Consider the following 22,643-nt stretch of genomic DNA (forward strand, 5'->3'; position numbering starts at 1 on the left):
GCATCAACCACCACCACCTGTAGGGAAACTCCCACCCACAGAGGAGGGGAGGGTCCTCCCCCCTGCTCAGAGCTGGCCAGGAAGAAAGCAGGGCTATAATAAGCTGGTGGTGAGCAGCCTTCATCTTAGCCTTTGCTGGGGAAAGCTTTCGGGGCTGTCACTTACTGTGCACAGGGACTTGGTGTGGTGGGCTCGTTTGTGGCGCTCAGGTATGAGCACAATGAGTAACAGCAGCACATTACCTTCCCTCCTGCACGGCAAACTGTAAGGTGCCTGCAGAAGTCTGAAACTGTAGCTGGCCCCTTGCAATTTGTGTGAAGCCTGCTGACAGCAGGTAGGATGGCTGTGAAGTTTTTTTCCAGGGTGGCTTTTTTTTTTTTAAACCCTTAAAAAAGCTAAACTTTGAGAAAAGGATTTTTTTTTAAAGTCTACTGAATTTTCTTCCTTTTCGCAGAATTTCCGGAAGTCTTTTGCCTTCCTGGTCATATCTACCCCGTGCCTTGAAACGCCTTTGCCAGTTGGCTTGTGTGTGTGCGTGCACATGTGCCGGCTGCAAATTTTTGTGTGTGCATATTTATATCTTGGTGGCTGTGTTGCCAAGGAGCTCTGAAAGAAAGCAGAGCTGAGATAACTTCTAATCCACCTTTCTGTGATAATGTGGCGCAAGTGAAAAAAGCCAGGGGTCTTTCTCTGCTCTAGTTATGCTCTAGGTTTGGTAGACTGGGGCCTTTAACAGGCATTTGGAACTTTGCTCTTTCTGTCTTGGAGCTGGTGCTTGGCAGGGGAGAAAGCAAATACCTGGGCGATTGGGAACCGTAGGCCTTTGCTTGAGGAAGACTTAGAAACTGAACAAATGCTTCTGGTTGGGTCTGGGCAGACGGCCACTGTCTGGAGTCATCTGTGCCTGCTATCGAAGCGCTCCGTTTAGTTTTCCTCCTCCATCCTTGTGGAAAAGGGCTTGTGGAGTCAGAGGGGTGTGAACCCCGCCTGAGCTGCTGTTGCTTTCCTGGTTAAGAAAAGAGACAGACACGGAATGGTCCTCCCATCCTTCAGTAGTTCCTGAGATGCGAGAGTCCCTTTCCTTGGTTTCTGTTCCCCTGGAAGGTCTTTGGACGTCCGCAGAGGCAGCAGGAATCCAAAACAGCCAACGACCTCACGGTCCTTCCTTTCAGCATAGATTTTTGTTACTTTTATTCTAAGCAGAGCCTAGACTCTCCCTAGCTGGGAGAGTGTCCAGGCTGTTGGACTGTCCTGTAATTCTCTGATGACCTTTCCTGCCTCTCAGAAACTTTCCTCTCGAGCAGAGACAGACATGCTCAAACTGCAGTGCCTGATGCTTTTCCCATACCCTCCTAAAACAGGTTTGGTTTTGCAGCAGGCATTTTCTGACAAAAGTGTTCCTCATAGCAGAATTCCTGACTTGGCTTCTTCTGCATTTGTTACTTGTGCATAATATAATATACTTGCTAGTAGGGAGGACTCGGAGAGCTATTTTTGCTGATATAGCCCCTGTGTAGCAAATAGAAAGAGACAGTTTGACAGAGAATCTTTGGAGGATAATTAATTTTTCATTTTGACAAGGATTTCAATTAAGTGTGTTACTCTTCTTCATCTTCTGGATATTATGAATAATGGGCCAAATGTTCCCATGGTGTAACTGCATTAATGATCTCAAACAAGATGTAAACATTTGCAGCATCTTTAGAAGTTTTGTCATCCGTAGGCTTTTTAGGATGATCAGTGCTTTTGCCTTTTCCATCTATTATCTGGTGGAATTGGCTTGGCTTTTTGGAATCTTATTAGACTCCAAAGCTAGATCTAGAATACGGAATGGCCACTTGGCATCTAACTTGTAGCATTACTGATAGGCTGATAGTTTTCTGTAATTTTTTAATGGTTTTGAATGAGTGGATGCCAATACAAAGGCAAGACATCCGTTATTGGTCAGTTTATGTTCACAAAGATACAAAGAAATGAACAGGCACAGGTGATAATTTCATTGCACAAGCTATCGTGAGGCTTAGGTAAAAAGACCTCAGCAAGCCACAACAGGGATTCCTTGCTTTGCTGTTATATAGTACTAGTCTCAGCATAAAGTATATTGCTTTCTTGAAAGCATTATGACTTTTTCAGGTTGAGAGAGCATGGGTTATTGATCATAAACGTGAGCAACTAATTCTGCCACTTTCTAATGTTAGGGTATTTAGATTTGCAGCCTTTCCTTTCCATCAATGTGCTATTTGGGCTGTAATTTCCTACTTTTATAGTATTTTAAGTATATTGTGGATAGTTAAATGTGATCATGTACCATTGCACTGATTTCCCTGCTTGCTTCACACAACAGGAGGGGGATCTGTAAGTCTGTGCAATGGTTCTTGTACCTAGCTGAGCTGACGATGTAACCTGTAAGAGGTCAGAGCTCTACTGTTGCTATTAGACTGCTAAGGGCACTAAGATGCTCACAGGCATCCTCTGATGGGAGGAAAGGCAATACTGTGGGGTGCTGACTCCAGGCTCTAGTAGGCCAGCGTGGCTTCTCTTTATCCCTTCTGTTCCAAAATTGTTCCTCCCAGCTGCTGCCCTCCCTGCCTGTGCGTCCACATCTGCTCCTGTCTTTCTTGTATCTCCTTTCCTGTGTGCTGTCCTCATTCATCTGAACTTCATTTCCCCCCTCTCCTTCCTCCTCTCTCCTTATTCACCCCTCTGCACCTTTGTTGGGCTGCTCTCATTCTTCTCTGCCAGAGCATTAGCCAGGGAAGCGGAGGGCACAGCACAGGCAGCTTCCCTGCTGTCAGCTCTCCTGTCTGGCTCCACAGAGGCCCCAGATAGACAGCAGAAAAGACTGCAGGAAGAATGATTGCAAGAAACATTTCGCTTGGCCCTTTAGCCCTGGGATGTTCAGTGGAGACAGCCTAATCCGGTTGAATGCAAGAACTGAGGGAGGTTAGAGCAAGGGACTAGCAGGGATCTTTGCAGACAAGCTAATGTGTTCCAGCTGAGCATTTGTGAACACTAATTTATTTTTGCAGAGGCTTCCAGTATGGACAGAGGTAGGAAGCACATCCTTGACAAGACAACAAGCTACTTTCCAAATGCTAAGCCTCCACCGTCAAGCACAGGAGACGTCAGAGCTCTGCACGTGGCTGAGATACCCTCTCACCAGCTCTCCATCACCAAATTACAAAGTCAAGGGAAGCCTTACCTGAGGTGAGTGCCCAGAAACACTTCACAATTGTAAGTGAATCAAAAGTGCTAGCAAAGTGAGCCTCCTGCTAGAAAGGCAGCCTATGCACACCTTCTGATATCGCCTACAGGAGAACAGGAGGAGAAATATTACCATTTTTGTTTTAATTCTCTCTGCCTCTTCGTTGTTTCAGCAACAGTCCCTTCTCAATCATGCACACTCCTTGGTTTTCTGCTTGGCCAGTCCCCCAGTTTCAGGCCTCCAGACACTAAGGCAACGATGCAACTGCTTTGTGCCCCTTCACAAGACTATGGTGCTGTTCTCCTGCAAGACATTGGGCTCCTTCCCTTTCTCCTGGGGGCCATATGCAGCTCTTGGGAGCTGCATATGAACAGCACCTGCTTGGTCATCTCTGAGCCTGTGCCTATCTTCCTGCTCTCAGGTGAAGCAACTGTGGTGGTGTCTTGAGTCCTACCCTGCTGCTCCTTCAGGGTGTCTTCAAGTCCCTCTGCTCAAGTCTGATACCAAAAAATTGTCTGTTCATGCTGCTCTGCCAGTTGACACGCTCACAGAGTAAAAGAATGACTTTGTGGTGGATGTTACAGGGTAGTGAGAAAAGGTAGCTTTGTGTGCCACCTGAGCTGGGTCTTTTGCTAACCAATGTATTGCCTTGGAAGCTCTCTGAGGGGCTGGCAGACTCTTACCTTTCCAGTTGAGAGTTTCAGAAGTCCCGTATCTGAAAAATGTGGCCTTCTCAGGGGTTTCCATGGATAGCTGAAGTCTTCAGGGTCTTTGTAGAGTTGTGAATCACCTTGATGTCACTTAAATATCCAAGTCAAGGAAGCAGTGACACTGCAGGGTCAGATCTGGAATGAGTGTTCTCCCCATGGCATCTCTTTCTCCAGATCTGCTTACTTTGCTTATGGTTTATAGGATGGATTCTAGTCCACAAAAACTTTCTGAATGGAAATCCTGAGTGTATGAATATCCCTTGTGTCACGGAGCCTTTTGTACTGGATTGGTGTCTGAGCCTGCTCTGTGCCTGTTCATCAGAGAAGGCGTTTTATTTAAATAATTGTCCCCAGGATCTGTCTTAAATGAGTAGAAATAAACATGTACAGAGTTTGTAGGGGAACCCATAGTTGCACTGAGTGTGTCATGCTGGGTGTTGTGAGAGGAAGAGCAGAGCCTGCAGAATGCCGTGACTGCACTGTCTTCCTCCAGGCTCGTGTTCCAGTGATACAAAAGTATGTCATTAAAAATTAACTGAGTAGGCAGCTAGGAAAAGTGAGGTGCTTAAACACTAAGGAAACCATAGTAAGAAAGTGGTGTTAGACTTTGTCCTAACTATTACAAAGTGAATGAAAACTGTGTGCTTGAGGGGAGTGCTTTAATGTGAAGAGGAGGTGATGCTTAAGTCCACTCGGTAAGACAAAACCCTCAGATGTGCAAGAATGAAAAATTAAAGTGTGTGTGTGCCTTGCAGCTGAGTAGTTGTAATGGAATATGATGAAGTAGAAAACAGAGAAAGTTTTATATACTTTAGAACAGGATGGGAGAATAGTACCATATTTATTAGACACTGGACACTGGATCTATTTAGAAAAGAAGAAAAGCTCTCCTTGGAATTTGTTTGACATCTGCCTGGTAGTTGGATCCATTCCTGCTTTAACAGCCCACACAGAGCGACACTCTGCAAACACAACATTGTCACCTGAACAATTCACTCAACAGCTCGCTGTGCTGTCAATCAGAGCAGACTCATTTCTCTTCTAAAAAAAAAATAAATTTTTTTTATACTCCCTCATTTTTTTTCCTTTTGTCTCCAAGCCTTTGTTGATGTTGACAGCTCATCCTTTGGCCATCATTCATCCTGGCTACTGCAAACTTTGGAGAAAATAAAAACCCTGCTCCCCTAATCAGATTAGAGGGCCTGCAAATTGAATTCAGCCCCTCTCAGTGTCCCCTCAGCTGGCTGTCATTAGGAGCAAAGGCTGGCCCTTGGCGGAGGTCCAAACACCAGCTAACTGAATTTGAGATGCTGGAGTCTTGACAGGCCAACGAAGGTAATTGAAGAGCTGTGGGGATCTTGTAAAATTTCAGGCAGTGGGGGTTACACTGAGGGGGGATGTTTGGGACCCATCTGTAAAAAGGGACAGGGAACTGAAAAGCAGGTCTCGGCATTATGAAGACTGGCACAGATGAATAGAGGAAAAATATTGAAATACAAAAATGAGGTTTTCAGCACACCGATTTCTTTGCCCTCTTCTCCACCTCTGTCTTGACTGAATGCCCAGCTCCAAATATCATGGATTGGTTGTAGCTCAGAAGTGTCCAGAGGCCTCGGGTGTTGTGTAAACATGCTGAATTAATTAATGTTGTGTTTGAATAATGTCAGTTCTTAAAACATTAAGAACCGAAAAGCAAGCCTGCAAACTCATGTTTGGATTTATTTGCTGGAGTATCTTATCCTGGAGTCCTATTAACATTTCCCTCCATATAACTTAGCCTTTCTGTTCAATTTGTCTTGCTTCAGCTGGGACCAGTTATATTCCAGCAAAACACTATGCTGTGTTGGTCACTGATGTCTCTCCTACCATCCCAATTTACTGAATATACCAAGGAGAAGGGAAACTTTTTAGCCAGTGTTCCAGCACTTGTAAATACTTAGCTTGGCAAAAATATTTGGGGGTTTATCCACGTGCAAAGAGGTTCTGATGGGGACAACCTTAATGTTCAGGTCTGTCGATACCTGTGGATTTGCAGTGCTTTTAGCAAATTGTCCTACCAGGGGATAGACACCATAGGTCCTATAGATATGCTGTTGAAATATGCTCTGAAATTATGAGTTAACACTCGGAAATAATGCTGCTGCAGTGGTTGCAGCAGACCTGCCTTTAAAAAGGAGCTTCCGGGACACCTGATTCAAGTCCTGAGAAAGCAAGACTGACTTCAGAAGAGCAAAGCTGGACCGAACTGGGCTCCTAAGATTTTATTCATCTGGGTGCAGCATGTAGTGCACGGGAGAGAAGAATCCCATTGTAAAAATGGCAGGTCTGTTAGAAAAGATCTAAATTGCTGCTGAAACGTATAGGTGGACCTGCATCTGGGCACAACAAAGTAGTGTGAAGTGTGACAACAGATGTCTTCCCTTTCTGTGCAGCTTCCTTCCCCCTCCTCAGAGGAGCAGGCTGATCTGATTGCAATGTACCTTTGATCCATTTGGTATCACTTCAGCTATTGATACGTTGATTGCATCCTTGGTTAAAAGTCACAATGTTCATAGCTTTTAAAATTCCCTCTCTTTCCCTCCACACCATCCCCCAAGAGAAAGATGTTTTGCAAAAGAAAACTCTGATTCTAGGACTCCAGGGCTGACACGTTTTCAGGACACTTCATCTGTTTCTCAGCCCAAGCCCAGCTCTATGCCAGCTACACGATTTCAGCTGAGCTACTGGTGCATATTTGGTCTCTCACCATTTAGCATTGTTATCAGCTGCTTCAGCCTCCCATCCATCATTCAAAATACAGTTTAGGAAACCAGAATAACACAACATACATTATAGGCAGTCTTCAGCTTCTGTAGACTTGTATAGCCCTGGGGAAGGCAAAGGAACTGTGCTGATTTAAATAAAATAAAATTCTAGGATCTCGTTCTGTTCATGTGGCAGCAGTATTATAAGTAGGACCAGAAGTGTAACCTATTGCTGAAATTGTTGACCAAGGTCCAACTCTTTTGCCCATAACTCTGCTAGGTTATATCCGCTTTCGGTACTAAATGTTTGTTTTGGACTGGCTTAATACGATAATGAGGGATCGAAGACATTTAGCTCTTCTGATCATCTGTGTGGAAGACTGCATGATGCCACTTGATATTCCCTGTGTGCGCTACCTCAGCTCTCACTGTGATTTATAAGAATTTAGCAATGTTCTCCTGATGGCTGCTGCATAGCTGGGCATATACCCCGTGTGCTGAACAGGCTCTGTGCAAGGGCACAGAGTTAAAAATGATGAAACATATTCACATCCGTGGGCTTATCTAAAGGTTGCAGGGTAGCCATGGTTCTGGCACTTCCCAACTGGTGAATGCTTAACCCATGATCCTCCTTATATGTCTTCCTTTCCATTTTTCACTTTTAGGCTATGGGGTAGTCTGTCGCAGTGAGGGGCTGAGAGGAGGAAAGGGTCGCAGGGGCTATCAGTCAGAGAAGGTAACAGAATGAAAACAATTGGAAATGCTGAAGTTCGCCCTCTTTCTACAGGGAAAATGAGTCTTTCTAGAACATCTGCATCTATTATAGGACGTCTGAATTTTTGTTGTGCTTTAACCCCAGCCAGCAAATAAGCACCATGCAGCTGCTCGCTTGCTCCCCCCGCCCTCCCCTGGTGGGATGGTGGGGAGAATTGGGGGGAAAAGGGGAAACCTGTGGGTTGAGATAAGAACAGTGTAATAATTGAAATAAAATGAAATATAATAAGAACAATTGTAATGGAGAGAGGAATAAAACCCAAAAGGAAAAAAACACCAAGTGATGCACAACACAACTGCTCGCCACCCACTGACTGATGCCCAGCTGGTCCCTGAGCAGCAATCACAAGGCCCCAGGCAACTCCCCCAGTTTATATAATTTTCTATGGTATAGAATATCCCTTCAGGTCAGCTGTGCCCCCTCCCAATTTCTTGTGCCCCTCCAGCTTTTGCTGGCAGGGCCTAAGAAACTGAAAACTTCTTGATTTAGTATAAACAACCAAAACATCAGTGTGTTATCAATGTTGTTCTCACATACCAAATACAAAACACAGCACTGTACCAGCTGCTGAAAATTGACTCTATTCCAGCCAAAACCAGGAAAACATTCAAGGTTTCTGGTTAGGTTTTTATTTTATTTTAGATTTTGAATTTATTCTCTGACAGAGTAATTAAGAACATGAAGTCCAGCTTTTTTTTTGGCAAGGTTGGTGTGGAAAACTGTGGCTCTTGGCTGTGGGTTTTGCTTTGGGGCAAACATCTTTAACGTGGTATATGCAGAAGATGTATGACCTTCATCAGCAGTAGAAACCAACAAGGGGCATTTCAGGCAGCCTTTAATGACCTGACAGGACAGAGAAGTCAAGTCTTCAGAGCTTAATCATCTGCCACTGTGAATCACTGGGTTATCTGAAAGCTGAATTCTGCTAAACATCTTCAGGATAGATGCAGAAGTGTCTAGATAGTCCCAGAAACTCATTGATTCTTCTTTGTTCTGATAGATCTGAAATCACTTCAGGATGACCACAAAGGTCTCAAAGCAAGTTCAGGCAATCCTTCTCTGGTTAAGGACAGCCATATTTTTAAATTCACCAGACTTGAAAGCCTGAGATAGAGCATTGTACTGAGCACCTTTCAGTACTCCAAATGTGAGGAACTGCTGCCAAATAGCAACATGCAATAACATCCCAGAGCTTATATCCCTGTATTTGAATGCACTGTATTAAAAAAAAATATTTGAAAATACAGCTTTTAAATACTGTGGTGCTCAGACTCAAATGAGAGACTTCTGATAAACTACATGTGTGTCAAGTACCCTTTTGTGCTATTGAGGCCAGACTATGGGACTTACGAAATTGCCTACCTCCATGCTCCCCATATAACTGCCTTCTGTAGATTGCGCTCTGTATCTGGATGAGTGCTGTTTATCCACTGCGCCATGTAATTCATACTTCCTTAGAAGAAAATCTTCCAGTCGCTACAAAGGTTTCATGAAATAGGCTGCCATAGAAGCATAAAATATAATTTGCGGAGACTAGTACTCACAGGATAGAGCAAAAGAGCATTTTTTTCCCTTAAACATCAATATTTTTCCTTTTCAGCTTTCTCCAGCCTCCTACGTTTAGGTCCACAAAGAGCAACAGCCCTTTGAATGAAGTGCTCTCTACCCATTCAATTAATTACAACTACAAAAACCCAAACCAAGGTGACAAACACGTTCTGAGGTGAAACAGTTGGTCAGTAATGGCCAAACTTGTAAAGGGTGCATGGGCGCAAAGGCGCTCTGGGAGTGTTATAGCATGGGGGCAGTTGCAGTGTCCCTATAGAGCAAAGGGGTTCTGTGAGGCAGAATGCAAATACGGTACCTAGCTGCCCCCCACCCCGTTCCTCTTGGCCAACTGATGTATGTATACATCAAGTGGTGTATATTTGGGCTGGGTTTTTTTTGCCTTGGACCGGTGGTGATGTGTGAGATCTCTAGCTCAGGTGAGGTGAATACCGGGGGCTTTGGGGATTTTTGTGCTTCTGACTCTGCTGGTGGAGCTGCTTGTTGTCCTGAAATGCTCCTTCTTCTCTAATATGCACTCCAAAAAGAGATTCTTCAGGAAGCTAATCTGTCCTGAAACTACTTCTTCAGCAAAAGCTACCCTAAAGAGGAAACAAGAAGTCACTTCTTCAAGAGTTGTCCTTGTTTTCTAACCCCTCTTTAAGTTTGCATCTTCTGCCTGCATATTTAATCTTCTAAAACTTGGATACCTCATGTTATTGTGCTACGTTTCTAATAGGCAACCTCTCCAAAGTGGCCTTGCTGTGTTTGCTGTGCAGCTGAGAGTGAGGCCTCACTTTGTGTAATGGTTTAATTATAATGTCAATGTGGATTCATTAGCATGACAGCTGTCACTGTAAATGGGTGAGCAGGGAGGCTTTTGGACCCCCTGGGGTCAAGGTAATTGATGTAGTGAACAGAATACTGTATTCACTGAACAATGGGATGGGTCTCCATTCTGACCTGGGAAGGGCAATCAGCATAAGCGGGGAATCGATAGCAGCTGAATTTTCATCCGTGATCAGATTGATTCAGCCATGTTAACCTCCACGTGCAGATTATGTTCTGCTGGAGCCTGGGTGGCTCTAGCACACCCCGAAGGAGGATGGGCAAATGCTGATGCTTTCATTTTTTATATAAATCTTGAGCAGACTAAAAAGCAGCTGCAGTTTTGCTCCACGGCTCTGAGCAGAAGAAGAGAGGATCTGTCTGAACATCTGGAGGCAGTTCTTTATGTTTGTTTTGCCATTGCTTCCCCAGCTCTTACTCTTCTTGACATCTATTCTACAGCCAGTCTTCCCTTGCCAAGCCTGCCTTTGGAAAATGAGCTTATAGCACGGTACTGCTCATTTTCCTTAAAGGATTTTGCCCCATGGAGTAGCACAGTATTTGTGCGACCTTTATGGGAGTCCTGGTAAAGGTTTGTGCTCTTTGATATCTACTACAGGTTCGTTTGTCAGCAGGTTCATCACTGCTCTTCTGCTGATGTTTCTCCAAATACAGTTTGTCTCACACTGATAGTTGCTTCTTGTAGTATTTGCTCATCTACTTGTTCTTGTCTTTTCACTGTTACTTGAACAATTGACCAAATCTATAAGCAAAGAGATACTGTTGGAGACTGCAAGGGTTGGGAAAAATAAGGTATTATTATAAAATCAGTAGGTTTTCTGTAATATTTTAAGATAACCTGAATACGAAATTCACTCCTCTAACAATGGAAAGCATTGTTTGGGTCAGGTAAAAATAAGCTGAAGCTAAAAAAATGAATAAATTATACTTGAAGGCTGTGGTGACATCACTTTTCTGAGGTAACTTTTCTTTCTTCCTTGACAAGGTAAGAAGTGCTCACCACCTTTCCTTCTTTCACTGAGAACAGGGAGAGGTACACAGAAACTTTCTTCTGTCTTTCTTACCAAAAAAATCCATAATTTCCCATGAAAATGGAATATTCTTGTTTGAAGCCGTGCAGAATAATGAAAGTTAGCAGATGAATGCCAAGACTTCTAAAGAGCTGATGGTCTCCTTCGCCCTCTGCAGCAAGGAAGCCATGTGCATTCGGGGGAAAAGCACACTCCAGCACGCATGATTCATGGCTGTAGCTGTGTGCTGGCTCTGCTTATAGTCAGACTTGAATTTTGGTCTCTTAAGGATGACCCTTCCACAAAATCCTAATGTTGGAAGCCCTGCCCCTTGCTGCTCCCTGCCTCCTCCAGTGCTCCGGAGCCTGGGAGATGTGCTTCAGGGTAGCTCAGACTACGTGTCTGGAAATACAGCACACAGATGATGGGTGTAGAACTGTGTGGAGGAAGAGAGGAAGCCCAAATACTTGGGGATACAAGTAGATAACTAACAGCAGTACTGGCGAGGGCTTCAAGTAGGCGCTCTAAGACCAGCAAAGCAGAGTGCAACGGGACTTGTTAACACTTAACGGACGTTAAAGTGCACAAAGAGATGGAGAGAGGAGCATGTATGCTAGGGTGTGCTGAATGATCACTATGTCACTGACTCCTCTCACACTTAAGGTTACTGCAACTACCAAATAACCCAAGAAGGCCCTTGCTCTTGCAGGAACATCACTCAACCCCCTTGGTGGGGATCACACACTCCATGCAGTGCAGGGCTGCAAAGCATGGAGGAGACTTTTGTTGTTAGGAGCTTCTATAGAGCCCTACCAGCAACCTGCATCTAAACGCACCTGAGATCAGGAATTACATGAGGGATCAGTATTCTTAAACTTCTTTCCTCTGTTAAAAATAAGTTACAAGAAACTCTAATATCCTGAAATAACCTTTGTTTTGTATCTTTGGCATTTTCAGGCTATCTTTATGATTTCTTAGTTTGAAGAAACTCGGGTATTGCTGGATGCTAAGGCATGTAGTGCACAGCTCTTTCTTTGCCTTCTTGGAATGTTGTCACCATGTGCCAAGGTCTTTCTGCTCTGCAAGGACATGAGGGGTTTTGATCAGGGATGTTGACATCTACAGAGAGGAGTAGGATAGCCGAGTTATTCCTCCCCACAGCCCTCCAGACAAAGGTAGGATTGCTGAGTGCTTCAGTTTGCCTTTCCACCTGTCAGGCTGTTCTTGTTAAGCCTGCACATATAAGAGCAACTGTTTATAACAAGAAAGCCTGTATAAAATATCCCTTTCCCAAAGCTGGCATTGTTTGTTGCTTCACAAAAGTCACTGAGAAGGGACAAAAAAACCCAGAGCCTCTCCTATGTCAGGGTGTGTAACTCTTCAGGGGATGGGAGGGGAAATGGATTGAGATAACCAAGGACTGAAACGGGATCCCTGTATCTGGAACGACTGTCTCAGTCCAGCCTCTCTGAGACTACCCTGGCTCAGTGATGGGGGGTGATTCACTTTGTCAACGCTGTCTCTAACTGCCTATTATGCTGACTTTCAGGGCAGATATATAGTGTGGGTAACTGCTTTTGTTACTTGGAAATGTATTACTAGAATTAGATTTCAAAAAAATAATTCAAGGAAAAAAATATAGATACCTTCAGTAGGAAGCAATGGTAGGGGTGCTTCAAACCTAAGAAACAGCAAGTGTAATTGCCCTCAAACTGAAGAGAGGAAAAAATTAAAAAAAAGGAAAAGGAAGAAAAAAAAACCAAAACCCAACAAAACCTGGCTCCCTCTTCTTCCCACTCAAAAACAGTCCCAAACCAAATATGAGCGAGCACCTTTTCAAAAAACTGGGAAGAAACAACAGTTCAGTTAATTCGCTACAGTGTAGGGGGAACCACTGCAATAAATGAATATCCTCAAGTATTCATAGGCGCTGGGGGTTTGCAGAGTTAATGCAGTGGTCAGGGGATCATTGCTCTGTTAAAAGGAAGCGACTTCCACGATGAAGCCAGACTTGTACAAGTCGTCAAAAGGGCGTTCTCCGTGCCTTTTCCACTGAGGGCAGCAGCCTGCTTGGGTTTAAAACACTGCATATTGGAAAGTCATTTTATAAGATAGATATGGTGGATATCAACCTGCACCCAGTTAAAATGTAAAAGAAAATTATTAATATTGATAAAAGATAGAGAATGGAGAAAGCAGGGAGAGGGCACAATCGTGTTGACTCCTGAGGAGGCTTGTGTGTGTGCACATGCACGTGGTGTCGCCTCTGTTGGTTGCATAAGTGCTTTTAAAATAATGAAATTACCTCCATCAGAAGGAGGAGAGAGATGCTTGTATGATATGGGTTTTGGGGAAGAGGGAGGAGGGAGTAGGAAGGTTTGCTTTTGTAATTTAAAAATATCTATGGCTGTATTTATACCAGCCAGGGAAGTTGTGTTGCCAAGTCTTTTAAGGCTAACAGAGGAAATGCAACACAAAGCAAGAGAAATATCTGTGGAAGCATTTTGGAATAAGCTCCAGAGGGAAGAAAAAAAACCCAACAAAAAAAACCAAACCAAACAAAAAAACCCAAAAAACTTTCCAAACGCTGCATACTGTGTGGTCTATAGAGGACTGCTTTGAGGGAAGAAAGAAGAAAGGCTGTATAAAATAAAGATGTACATACATATGCCTCCTGGTAAACTGGCCTGAAGGTTGTGACCAAAAGGAAGAGACTTTTGAACTTTTTGTTTTATTTGTTTCTGGAAAGAAGGAAGAGGTTCTGCTGCAATAACTCGCTTCCTCTGTTTCTGTCCTGAATAGCAGGAGGAGATTTTTCATTTGGGGAAGAAAGGGGAGGAAGGGAGAACCCTCTGTGAATAATTTCCAATTTAATTAGTGTTTGCTAAGTAAGGTGCTAAGAAGCCTGGGGACAGGTGCAGTGGGTTTGGTGACAAATAGCTTAGGTAGAGCCCTCACATAAGTAGAGGTGATAGAAGCAGCCCAGACTTGGGCTGGGGAGGTTACAAGTTAGCTGTACACCTGGTAGCATGAGTATTGAGGAGACAAATCAGTGGTGTACTTAGTGATAGTGTAGCTGCCTTCAGTTCTGAGTGTTAATCTGTGAAACGGAGGGCACACAGCCAGGCAGAGACCCGTGTGTTCTGTGTGACTGAGACTGCGCACCATAATGGGGGGAAGTTCCGCCAACAGCCCTTCTGCTTTTTTCCATCTCCACTAAACCCTTCAGTGCTTCATAACCACTTTCTTCTGCTGGTTTTGGTACTAATCCAGAGAACAGTCTGGCTGTGGATGAGCAGTATTGTATTTCTGTGGGTACCCCCGACACTAGATGCATGTTTTTGAGAACAGTGACCCTCTCAAAACCAGTCCAGAACAACTGGGCAAGTGAAACTTCTGTGCTAGGTGACCCTATCTAAAACTTTTTTTTTTCCTCCACAGTGGAATAAGGTTCCATCTCTAATAACTAGATGTGAGCATGAAGTATTTGTTGTAGCCCTCAGAGAAACTGTAGTGGAACAATTTTATATTTTTTTCCATGACACATGCTTGTATATGAATTTGCACTGCAGGAAAGAACTAATATCAGGTGAGTTTTTCCTCCGCTTATAACCATTCAGGGACTAGCACCTCTCACCCCCCACGCAGCTAGCCAGCAGCAGCTGAGCCTGCCACAGCTGACAGCCAAAGGAGCTGCTGCGGAGCGGTGCTAGCAGCTCACGTTTGGCACTTGCTCTCCAGGGTTCTTCTGCACTGCCCATCTGTTGGAGAGGTTAACATGAGCCTCAGAAGCCTGCCTAGCCGACCGCTCCTGTGGGCTGACCAGCTCAGTCCTACTGCTTTAGTGTTTCGACACTAAGTTGAAAGTACTGCTGACAGATTTACTTTGCAATCCATTTTCTTCTGATGGAAGCTGTGGAGTTAACGTAGTGCATGACCTTTTTTCTACATCAAGTGTCTAGGAGAGCCCATTTGCAGTAGTAAGATGGCCAATGTAATTGCACGTGAAGCACAAGCAGATGAGGGAGAAATTCTAACAACAACAAAAAAAGATGCTATTCAAGTAACTACTGAACAATACAAAAAATAAACTGACCTGCTTTTCTATTCAGGCTTTTTATGACACTGTGACCCTCATGTAAGGGACTCTGGTAACAACAAAAACAGTGTTGCGTCAATATGTTGCAGTCCCGCTGCCCAAGGATCTGGAGATGACATGTAACCATATCTAACCTTCCTCTGAGCTGGTGTAGACTCTGTTAAAAATAAAGCTAAGACCTTCTCTCCCAAAGTCCTTCATTCTTCCTTCAGAGACCTGTTTTCATTTCCCCCCTTCTCCTGTGACTGCTAGGCAATCTCCCTGAAATCCTGGGGACTGTCAAGAGAAATGATGACATGTCTTCTCTTGCAAGTAGACCAGAAGTCTGCAGTGGCAGAGTCAGAGCTGATTGCCTATCTTATCTCAAGTCGCTAGTCTCTAATTCAGGCTTTCGCAAACAACTACCAGTCCTGGTTTTTTTCTGGAGCTACAGGTTAGTGTTTAATGTACTACTTTTCTGGGGCTTTGCCTATCAGGTCTGAGGAAAAAGCCTTTTGCCTTTTTGATTCCATCTGCAAAGAGATTCAAAATTCAAGGTCTAGAAGGTGGGAGGGTGAAGGACAGGGGACATTGTCACTCAGGACCTCTTTTTCTTGTAGCCACCCCTGAAATATGACAGGCCATGTTTTATCAAAATAGATAAACTTCAAATCAAACAGAATTATGTTAACTTGGGAGGTTCGCTTTGTCCTTGACTGGTGAGCTGGGGGTGATATTTTTTAAATGTGGGGGGTTTTTTTGATGTATGAAAGTTGAAGTGTGAACCACGCAAAAGAAGAACCATGCTACTAAAGAAAGGCTTCATTTGGCATTAACCAGCTTTCTTCCGTCATTGTGTTATGAAAGAGGTTTCAGAGCAGTCCAATATCAAGACCTAGCCATCCTTCATGACCCTTAGGCCACCTCCCAAGGGTGACAGGCAAATGGTGTTTGTCTGCATGACAGAGTACTCCATTACAGACATTCAGAGAGTTTAATTCAGCATTGCATCTTTTTGAAGCCACAGGATGAGCAAATTGCTCTAAAACTTTTAAGAGAGCTAAGTGTAGGTTGCATGGTCTTATTTTCAGAAGTTCATGGTTATGGGTTTAGACTTCTTGGTGTGGCCACAGTCTGGCTGCTTAGAGAAAATGATGTGACCAGCTGCCTTTTTTGATAGCATCTACCTGAAACATAGAACATGGAACAACAGGCTCTGTGGTCGTCTACAAACCCATCGTGTGAACTTGTGGACTGCAAGGCTAAATTTGGCCCAGTGCATCCAGTTACCTACTTCTCATTCAAAAAGAAAAATCTCTCCTTAGGAAAAGGCAGGGGTAGAACCATTGGCAGAGAGTGGAATAATTTTGCTTACCAGGAGGTGATCACAGATATTTTCTACTGTCAGTCTTAGATTATTTCCTTATGTGGTAGTTCAAAGATGCCATGAAAATAGTAAAGCAGCATAAGCAGTCTGGTCAGCACGACGAGCAAGCTTCCCTGTGCATGTCAGTAGGAAGAAGGTTCTAACCTCTCCGGGTGATGAATCTCTGACACTTTCATCCATGCTGCTATAGTCAGCACAGTGTTGCAGCAGCTTGCTTTGTCCTGCCTTGCTCATGCACCAGTCCAGCTCCCACACATGCTGAGATCAAGTGATTCAGTGGGTGTTTTGTTTTGTTTTTCTGAGAAAGGTATAACAATAAAATCTGCTCTTTCCAGCTTGTTAGACTCAGGCATGATCGTGAAGTCTAGAGTAGAATAGAATATTTTCAGCTGGAAGGGACGTGCAACAATCATCTAGTCCAAAAGCCTGACCACTAACCAAAAGTTAAAGCATGTGTCATGATGTCTAACATCAAGGTAATTTTTTTTTGTACTAGTTACTGCAGAATACTGCAATCAATACACCCTCTAAAATAAGCTCCATTGCAGAAAGAAAAACATCATGTCACAAAGTTCGAATAAAAGATTTCTCCAGTGCAGGTATACTTTTAGATAAACTAGGCTGCACCTACATTAGCGTACCAGTGTAGGGTAGGAGTGCTTTTGAAGTCCATCTCCTGAATGTCCCCATAATAGCATAGTAAGACTGCATTTTTCTTCCCTTTTCTTCCAGTTAAAACAAACTTGAAAATATTTGGGGTTTTGTTGTGGGGCAGTCCTGGAGGTTGCAAACTGTTTCTTCTGGATGGGCTGAAAGCAGAAGCTGTGTGCCTGGTGTGCTCCAGCTAACGGGTGCTAAGCCTGGGGGAACCGGGCGTGAGGCAGTCTTAAGCACCCCCTAAGCTGCACGCTTAGCTGGGTTCTCACCACCCCTTGCTGTGCTCTACAGATCCCCTCCTACTGCAATGTTACTGCTTGCTAATGCAGACCTGGCCTTAATTTTCCCTAAGATTTTAACTTGTGGCGCATGTTCTTTTCACTTGCTTCTATTTTATTGCTGCAGTAATTTCACAGAACGTTGCAACTTGACTATCTCAATCTGTGGGTAGTTTTTGGTTGGTTGGTTTAGGCTTTCAGTGGCTTCTGGGGTTTGGCTGTTTTCCCTTTGCCATACTTTTACCAGAAACTGGACATCATCTACAGCTTGTTTTGGAAGCTTATCAATCTGCTGCTTCTACCATGTTCCAAACACTTTAATAGCTGCTTCTATATTGTAGTATATGTTAATCAGTCAGATCTGCTCTCCATATCTAGTACAACATTTTTGACTGCAGGCTCATCACAAGCCCGATTGTGCAGGAAACTTGCTCGAGGCAAAATCTCTGGTCAGCCAAAGCCACAAAGCAATTTAATGGTACATTTATCTGCTGGTTTTTTTAGTTCATATAGAAAAAGCAAGGCCTGGTGGCTCTTAGGCACAGCCTGGTTTTGTAACACTAATACTATCAGTTTTGTGGCTTCTGAGGAAAGCTCTACTGTGATCTCAATTAAATACATTTTCTGCTTAATGCCATATTTAAAACTCGTAATGATGTGTAACGTAAGATTTATTGCTGTGTTTGCATCATTATTTGATTTATTGTGATTTTACCATGCTGCTCCCTAATTCAGTATTGGTGTATGCATGATGGGTGGGATTTTCGGTAGGGTTTGCTATCAAGCTAACCCTTTTTCTGTTGAAGCTTATGTGGGCTTAAATCTGCTCTTAATAAAGTGGATGTCTCTCACTACTGATGACGAAGAAAGAGACTTACCAACCATCATCACTTCCTCAAATTTATTTTTCATTACAAATGTAGATTCATCCTGTTCTCAGCCCCAAATCAAGTGTGGCCAGCTTTCTATCCTTGTATCGACCTGCTTAGTAGCTACTACCTGTATGTGCTGCTGTGGTACAAACAATTAACACTTTACATGGGTGTAGTTCTAGCTGTTTTATTTCAAGCTAACAAGCTAAAGTCTGCAATGTTTGGCTTGAACGTACTTTTGCCAGTGCTAGCATATGTGCATTATTTTACAAGCATGCTACTAATCAGCTTGCCTCGTGATTTATGTTTCATCATCGAGAGAGCTGAAACTGTTTAGATAATTCATGAGCAAGATACTGATGCTTTCTGTTAGTGAAATAAAAAAAAGTAAGATCTATCAGCATGTAATATGACCATAAAACAAAGCACAGCCCACAGCATCGCAAAACAGACCGACTGAATCACTGCAAAAAATGTATTTGAAACCAGCCTTTTGCTTCCAATTCCTGTGGTACATCAGGAAAACTTTTAGCCACTCTCTGGTAACAGTAGTGTCATCTCCTGACAAACTGGTGGGGAGGAGAGGAAGCTTTTGTGTTTTCACAGTGTTAAGACCGAAAAAACCTGTAACTTCTTGTAAGCAAAATTACCTCTTGATCCCTGAACTGTCCTGGGATGTGTTTTGCCTGGGCTCTCTTGCCATCGTTGTACTTACTTACATGCCGCCATGCGACCGCTGTGCAAAGATCTTTCCACTGTAACACTATATTTTATGTTTTCTGACAACAGCTAGTAAGCTCAGAGAGGCACCAGCTTGTGCCTGAAGAGCAAGTGGTTCATTTCTTGGGCTGTGCAGCTGATCAGTGCCTTGGACGAGCCATTCCCTGACTGGGAGGATCAGCACTTGCAACTGCTCTGCCTGCCCACTGATGACAGGTGCCTGTCACTCAGAGGGCAGATAAGGTGCCGGGGATGACAGCTGGCTGCCCCCCTCAGAGCCAGCAGCACCCTGGGGGCTGGCCGTGTGCTGTGTCTCACCCCCCTCTTCTCTGCAGCGGCAGCGCCGGGAGGCTGCCAAGCCCAGCCATGGGATCGGGTGGCTGTTTCCCTCCTCCTTTCAGCGAAGGGAAAACCATTTCCAACTTCTTTGGGTAGTCCCACTCTTACCCAAACTGTTGCTCTCGCTGGCAGAATCCCTCAAGTGACCTGGTTATCTTCACAATGACCTTACTAGTTGGACAACATGCTGTCCTTGCCTAAGGACTGAAGCTAGCTCTTGTTTTGGTCAGCTGGAATATAGATCTTGGTCCAGCCCCTAATGGTAAAAGGAGTATTGATGTCTGCAGGCTAGGACGTTGAGGTATCAGAGATTTTAGTACCAGGGTGACACAGGGTATCCTACTTGCACTTTCCTTCTTAAAAAAATCCAAACTGAAACTCCTTAATTTTCTCTGTCTTGTTCTATTTACCAGAATATCTGGACATTTCCTCATGCTCTCAACCATCATCTTACAGATGCTAATACAGTAGTTATCCAAAGAATTTCACTGGTTCATTTGTTAGACTTCAAGATTTTTGCCATAGTACAGAAGAGCCAAGGTTTATATCTTGGATGCTGTATGTAGGTAACTGAAAATTGACCAGCTAATATGTTGTTATTTTATATTAAACCTTTGAGACCTTGTTAGGTGAGCTTGGGCTGGAGAGCAAGGTACAAGGACCATGTATCGTATGAAGACCCTTCTTTTTGCAGCATCATCTCAAGGTGTCTTTGCATCTTTACAGACACTGTGTTTAATGCTTAATGTCAGACTTGATATCTGCTCTTCAGAATAAAATTCCTGCAATTTAAATAATCAAGAATAACTCCAAATGCACACTGATCTGCAAATAAATGATCCTTCAAATTGTGTGTGAGAAATTTCACAGCATGTGAAATAGTAAAGCACTGAAGAAAACTCAATTGCCATTGCTTAACAAACCATGTGCTTAAATAATTCAAGAGGGTGACAAGCAAATTCAAGCTAAATGAGTGAAGACATGGAAAGATATGTCATCACTAGCAGAAAACTTGGAAATTTGTAGGAAAGTGCAGGGTTGTGCCTATTCATGCTTTCATTGCATATTTCCGATGGAAAGAGGTAGGAATGTTCTTTTATCCAATAAGCGATGAATTCAAACATAAATCTGACAACTTGTTATAGAAAAAATCACCCTATGCATCCACTCTCCCATGTTTTCTTACCTTTCCTAAGGGCCGGACAAACTCTACTAGCAGATGCTAGCAAATCAGGAGAAATCCCAGTGCCAGTCAATTAAAACCTCAGGAGATGTGGGTTATAAGCACTCTGGTGATGCAAATATTCAGGTCAACACACAGCTGAGTAGTGCATTTACCTGCACTGTTACAGAGATGGGAGCTAAGCTGTAATGTTGCTGAGGACATTAAAGGGGTTCTGACCTCCTGAAAGCCTGTGCTTTCGAGATGATTATGTTGTGCTGTGATGGAGGTGTGAAAAAACCCGACTTGCCTGATGTGTTTTGAGGTGAAGCTCCAGAGAGGTGCTTGGTCTTGGACCTGAGCATGGAGAAGTACCTGAGATCTAGTGCTTTGCTTTCCAGCTTGTCTGTAGGAGGCAAAACTGCAGGTTTTGAAGTTGGGTGCCAGGGTAAATAGTTCAAGACCTGCTTCTTCTCCTGGTGGAGTCAGTTACTGTGCTCTGGATGATGTGGTATAGTTTCCTTCCTTAATATAAGAACACTTCAGGCTGCTGTAGCAACACAGGTAGCAGTCGGTTCCAGTTACTGCCTATGTAACTAGCTGAGGTCTGCTGCTTCCCAGCCCAAAACACACAGCTCCTTACATCACTTGGCACGTTACTATCCTTCTGACCTTACCAGCCCCTGCAGTACCTTTGGTTAGTAAGACTGTGTTTTTCTTCCCTTTCCTTCCAGCTAAAACCAATGTGAAAATATTTTGGCACTTCCTCCTCTGTGGTGAGAATTTGGCCAGGGTCTCTCTGGGAATAACTACCAGCCACTTGCGAAAGAACTCAACCTCTCCGAGCCTGCCTGTGAGCCAAAGCTTTTATTGGGGAAAGTTTAATTCTCTGTAGCTCTGCTGTGACTCCTTTTCCTTCTTATTGCCTGTGCTGGGCTATACGGTGTGATTTAGGACTGATACCTGGGAAGGTCAGGGTGAAGGCATCTTCCCTGAGGGAGGTGGACAGGGGGCAGCCTAGGTATGGTTTCTATTCACACACTGATGTCTGGAGAAATACAGCCAGGAGCTTGGAAGAGGAGAGGGCACCTTCATCTCTGTGCTGCTCCCAGGAGCACATCCCAAGGAGGATGACTGCTGCCCTGCCGGGGCCGTACAGGTCGCCTGTCTCTTCTTCCCCAGACCAGCTCCCACCTTCCCAAAACTCATTTTCAAAGTCCTTTGTCCAGTTACACAGAGAAAGCTGTAAATCTGTACCCTTGTTTAGTGTGGCATGTACTCTGCCTCTAATCCAATTTCCCTTCTGTTTGTTCTCTGTACAGCCTCATTCGGCCTGACAGCTATTTAATAAACCTATTTGCTTTTCTTTGACATGAGGCAGAAGTGGTGGGTGTTGAAGAGCCATAAGGCCCTAGTGGACAATGAAACCCTTTCCCACTCAACACTCTTCCAGCTCAGCACAGATAAATTGTGTAGAACTGGGAAATTAACCCATCCTATCTTAAAAAAAAAAGGGGGGGGGAGGGGGGAAGAAGTCGGTATTCATAGGCTAGTCCATGATCAATTCCAGGTGGTTGCCTCCTTCTCCTAAATGGGAAAGCTTTCCTAAATAAGAAATCCTCTCTCTGACTGTTGGTGCAGATCAACAAGGTTGTACGGTGATTGAAGACAATTGCTTATGCACCTTTTGGCTCTGTCACCCACACGAAAGCAAGCCATTCAGGAACATTTGCATTTTAAAAAACATCCCACCTCAGGTATGAAGAAACAAAATGACTCTGAGAAGTTTAGAGAAATGAACCTGTTAATTTCCCCACTAGGAAGTTGTATTTCAAAATGTCCAGCTCAGAAGCCTTTCCATTTGTTTTTCTTGTAGCATTTGTGCACTCGCCTTTCTCTGCACACTCCTCCCTCACAGTAATGTTAGCATGTGGAGCACTGCAGCAGGTATCTTTCATGTGGACTCAATTTGCATGCAGAAGAGTGTTATTCTTTTAGGGAAGGGAGAAGAAATTGTAGTTGGACCTTTTATTGCACAGGCTCTGCAGTGGTGAAGATGATAAAAGACTAATATTCAGCTATATAGCTACATTTAGGAATGAGAAAGATTTTTCTTTTCATGAACTTAAAATAAACACAGTAAAAGTTCTAGCTTCCTAGCACTTGCCTATTAACTGAGGCTTTTTTGGTCTTTACCTCTTCTAACGATTTGGCAAATATATATGTATGAAGTTCAAATACCTACCAACTAAATTCCAGGGTAATGGAAAACACCAAATCTGGATTTTGAGGCTGCTTTACTTTTGGATCTG

Source organism: Falco naumanni, chromosome 4 (assembly GCF_017639655.2).
Source record: "Falco naumanni isolate bFalNau1 chromosome 4, bFalNau1.pat, whole genome shotgun sequence".
NCBI classification, from domain to species: Eukaryota; Metazoa; Chordata; class Aves; order Falconiformes; family Falconidae; genus Falco; species Falco naumanni.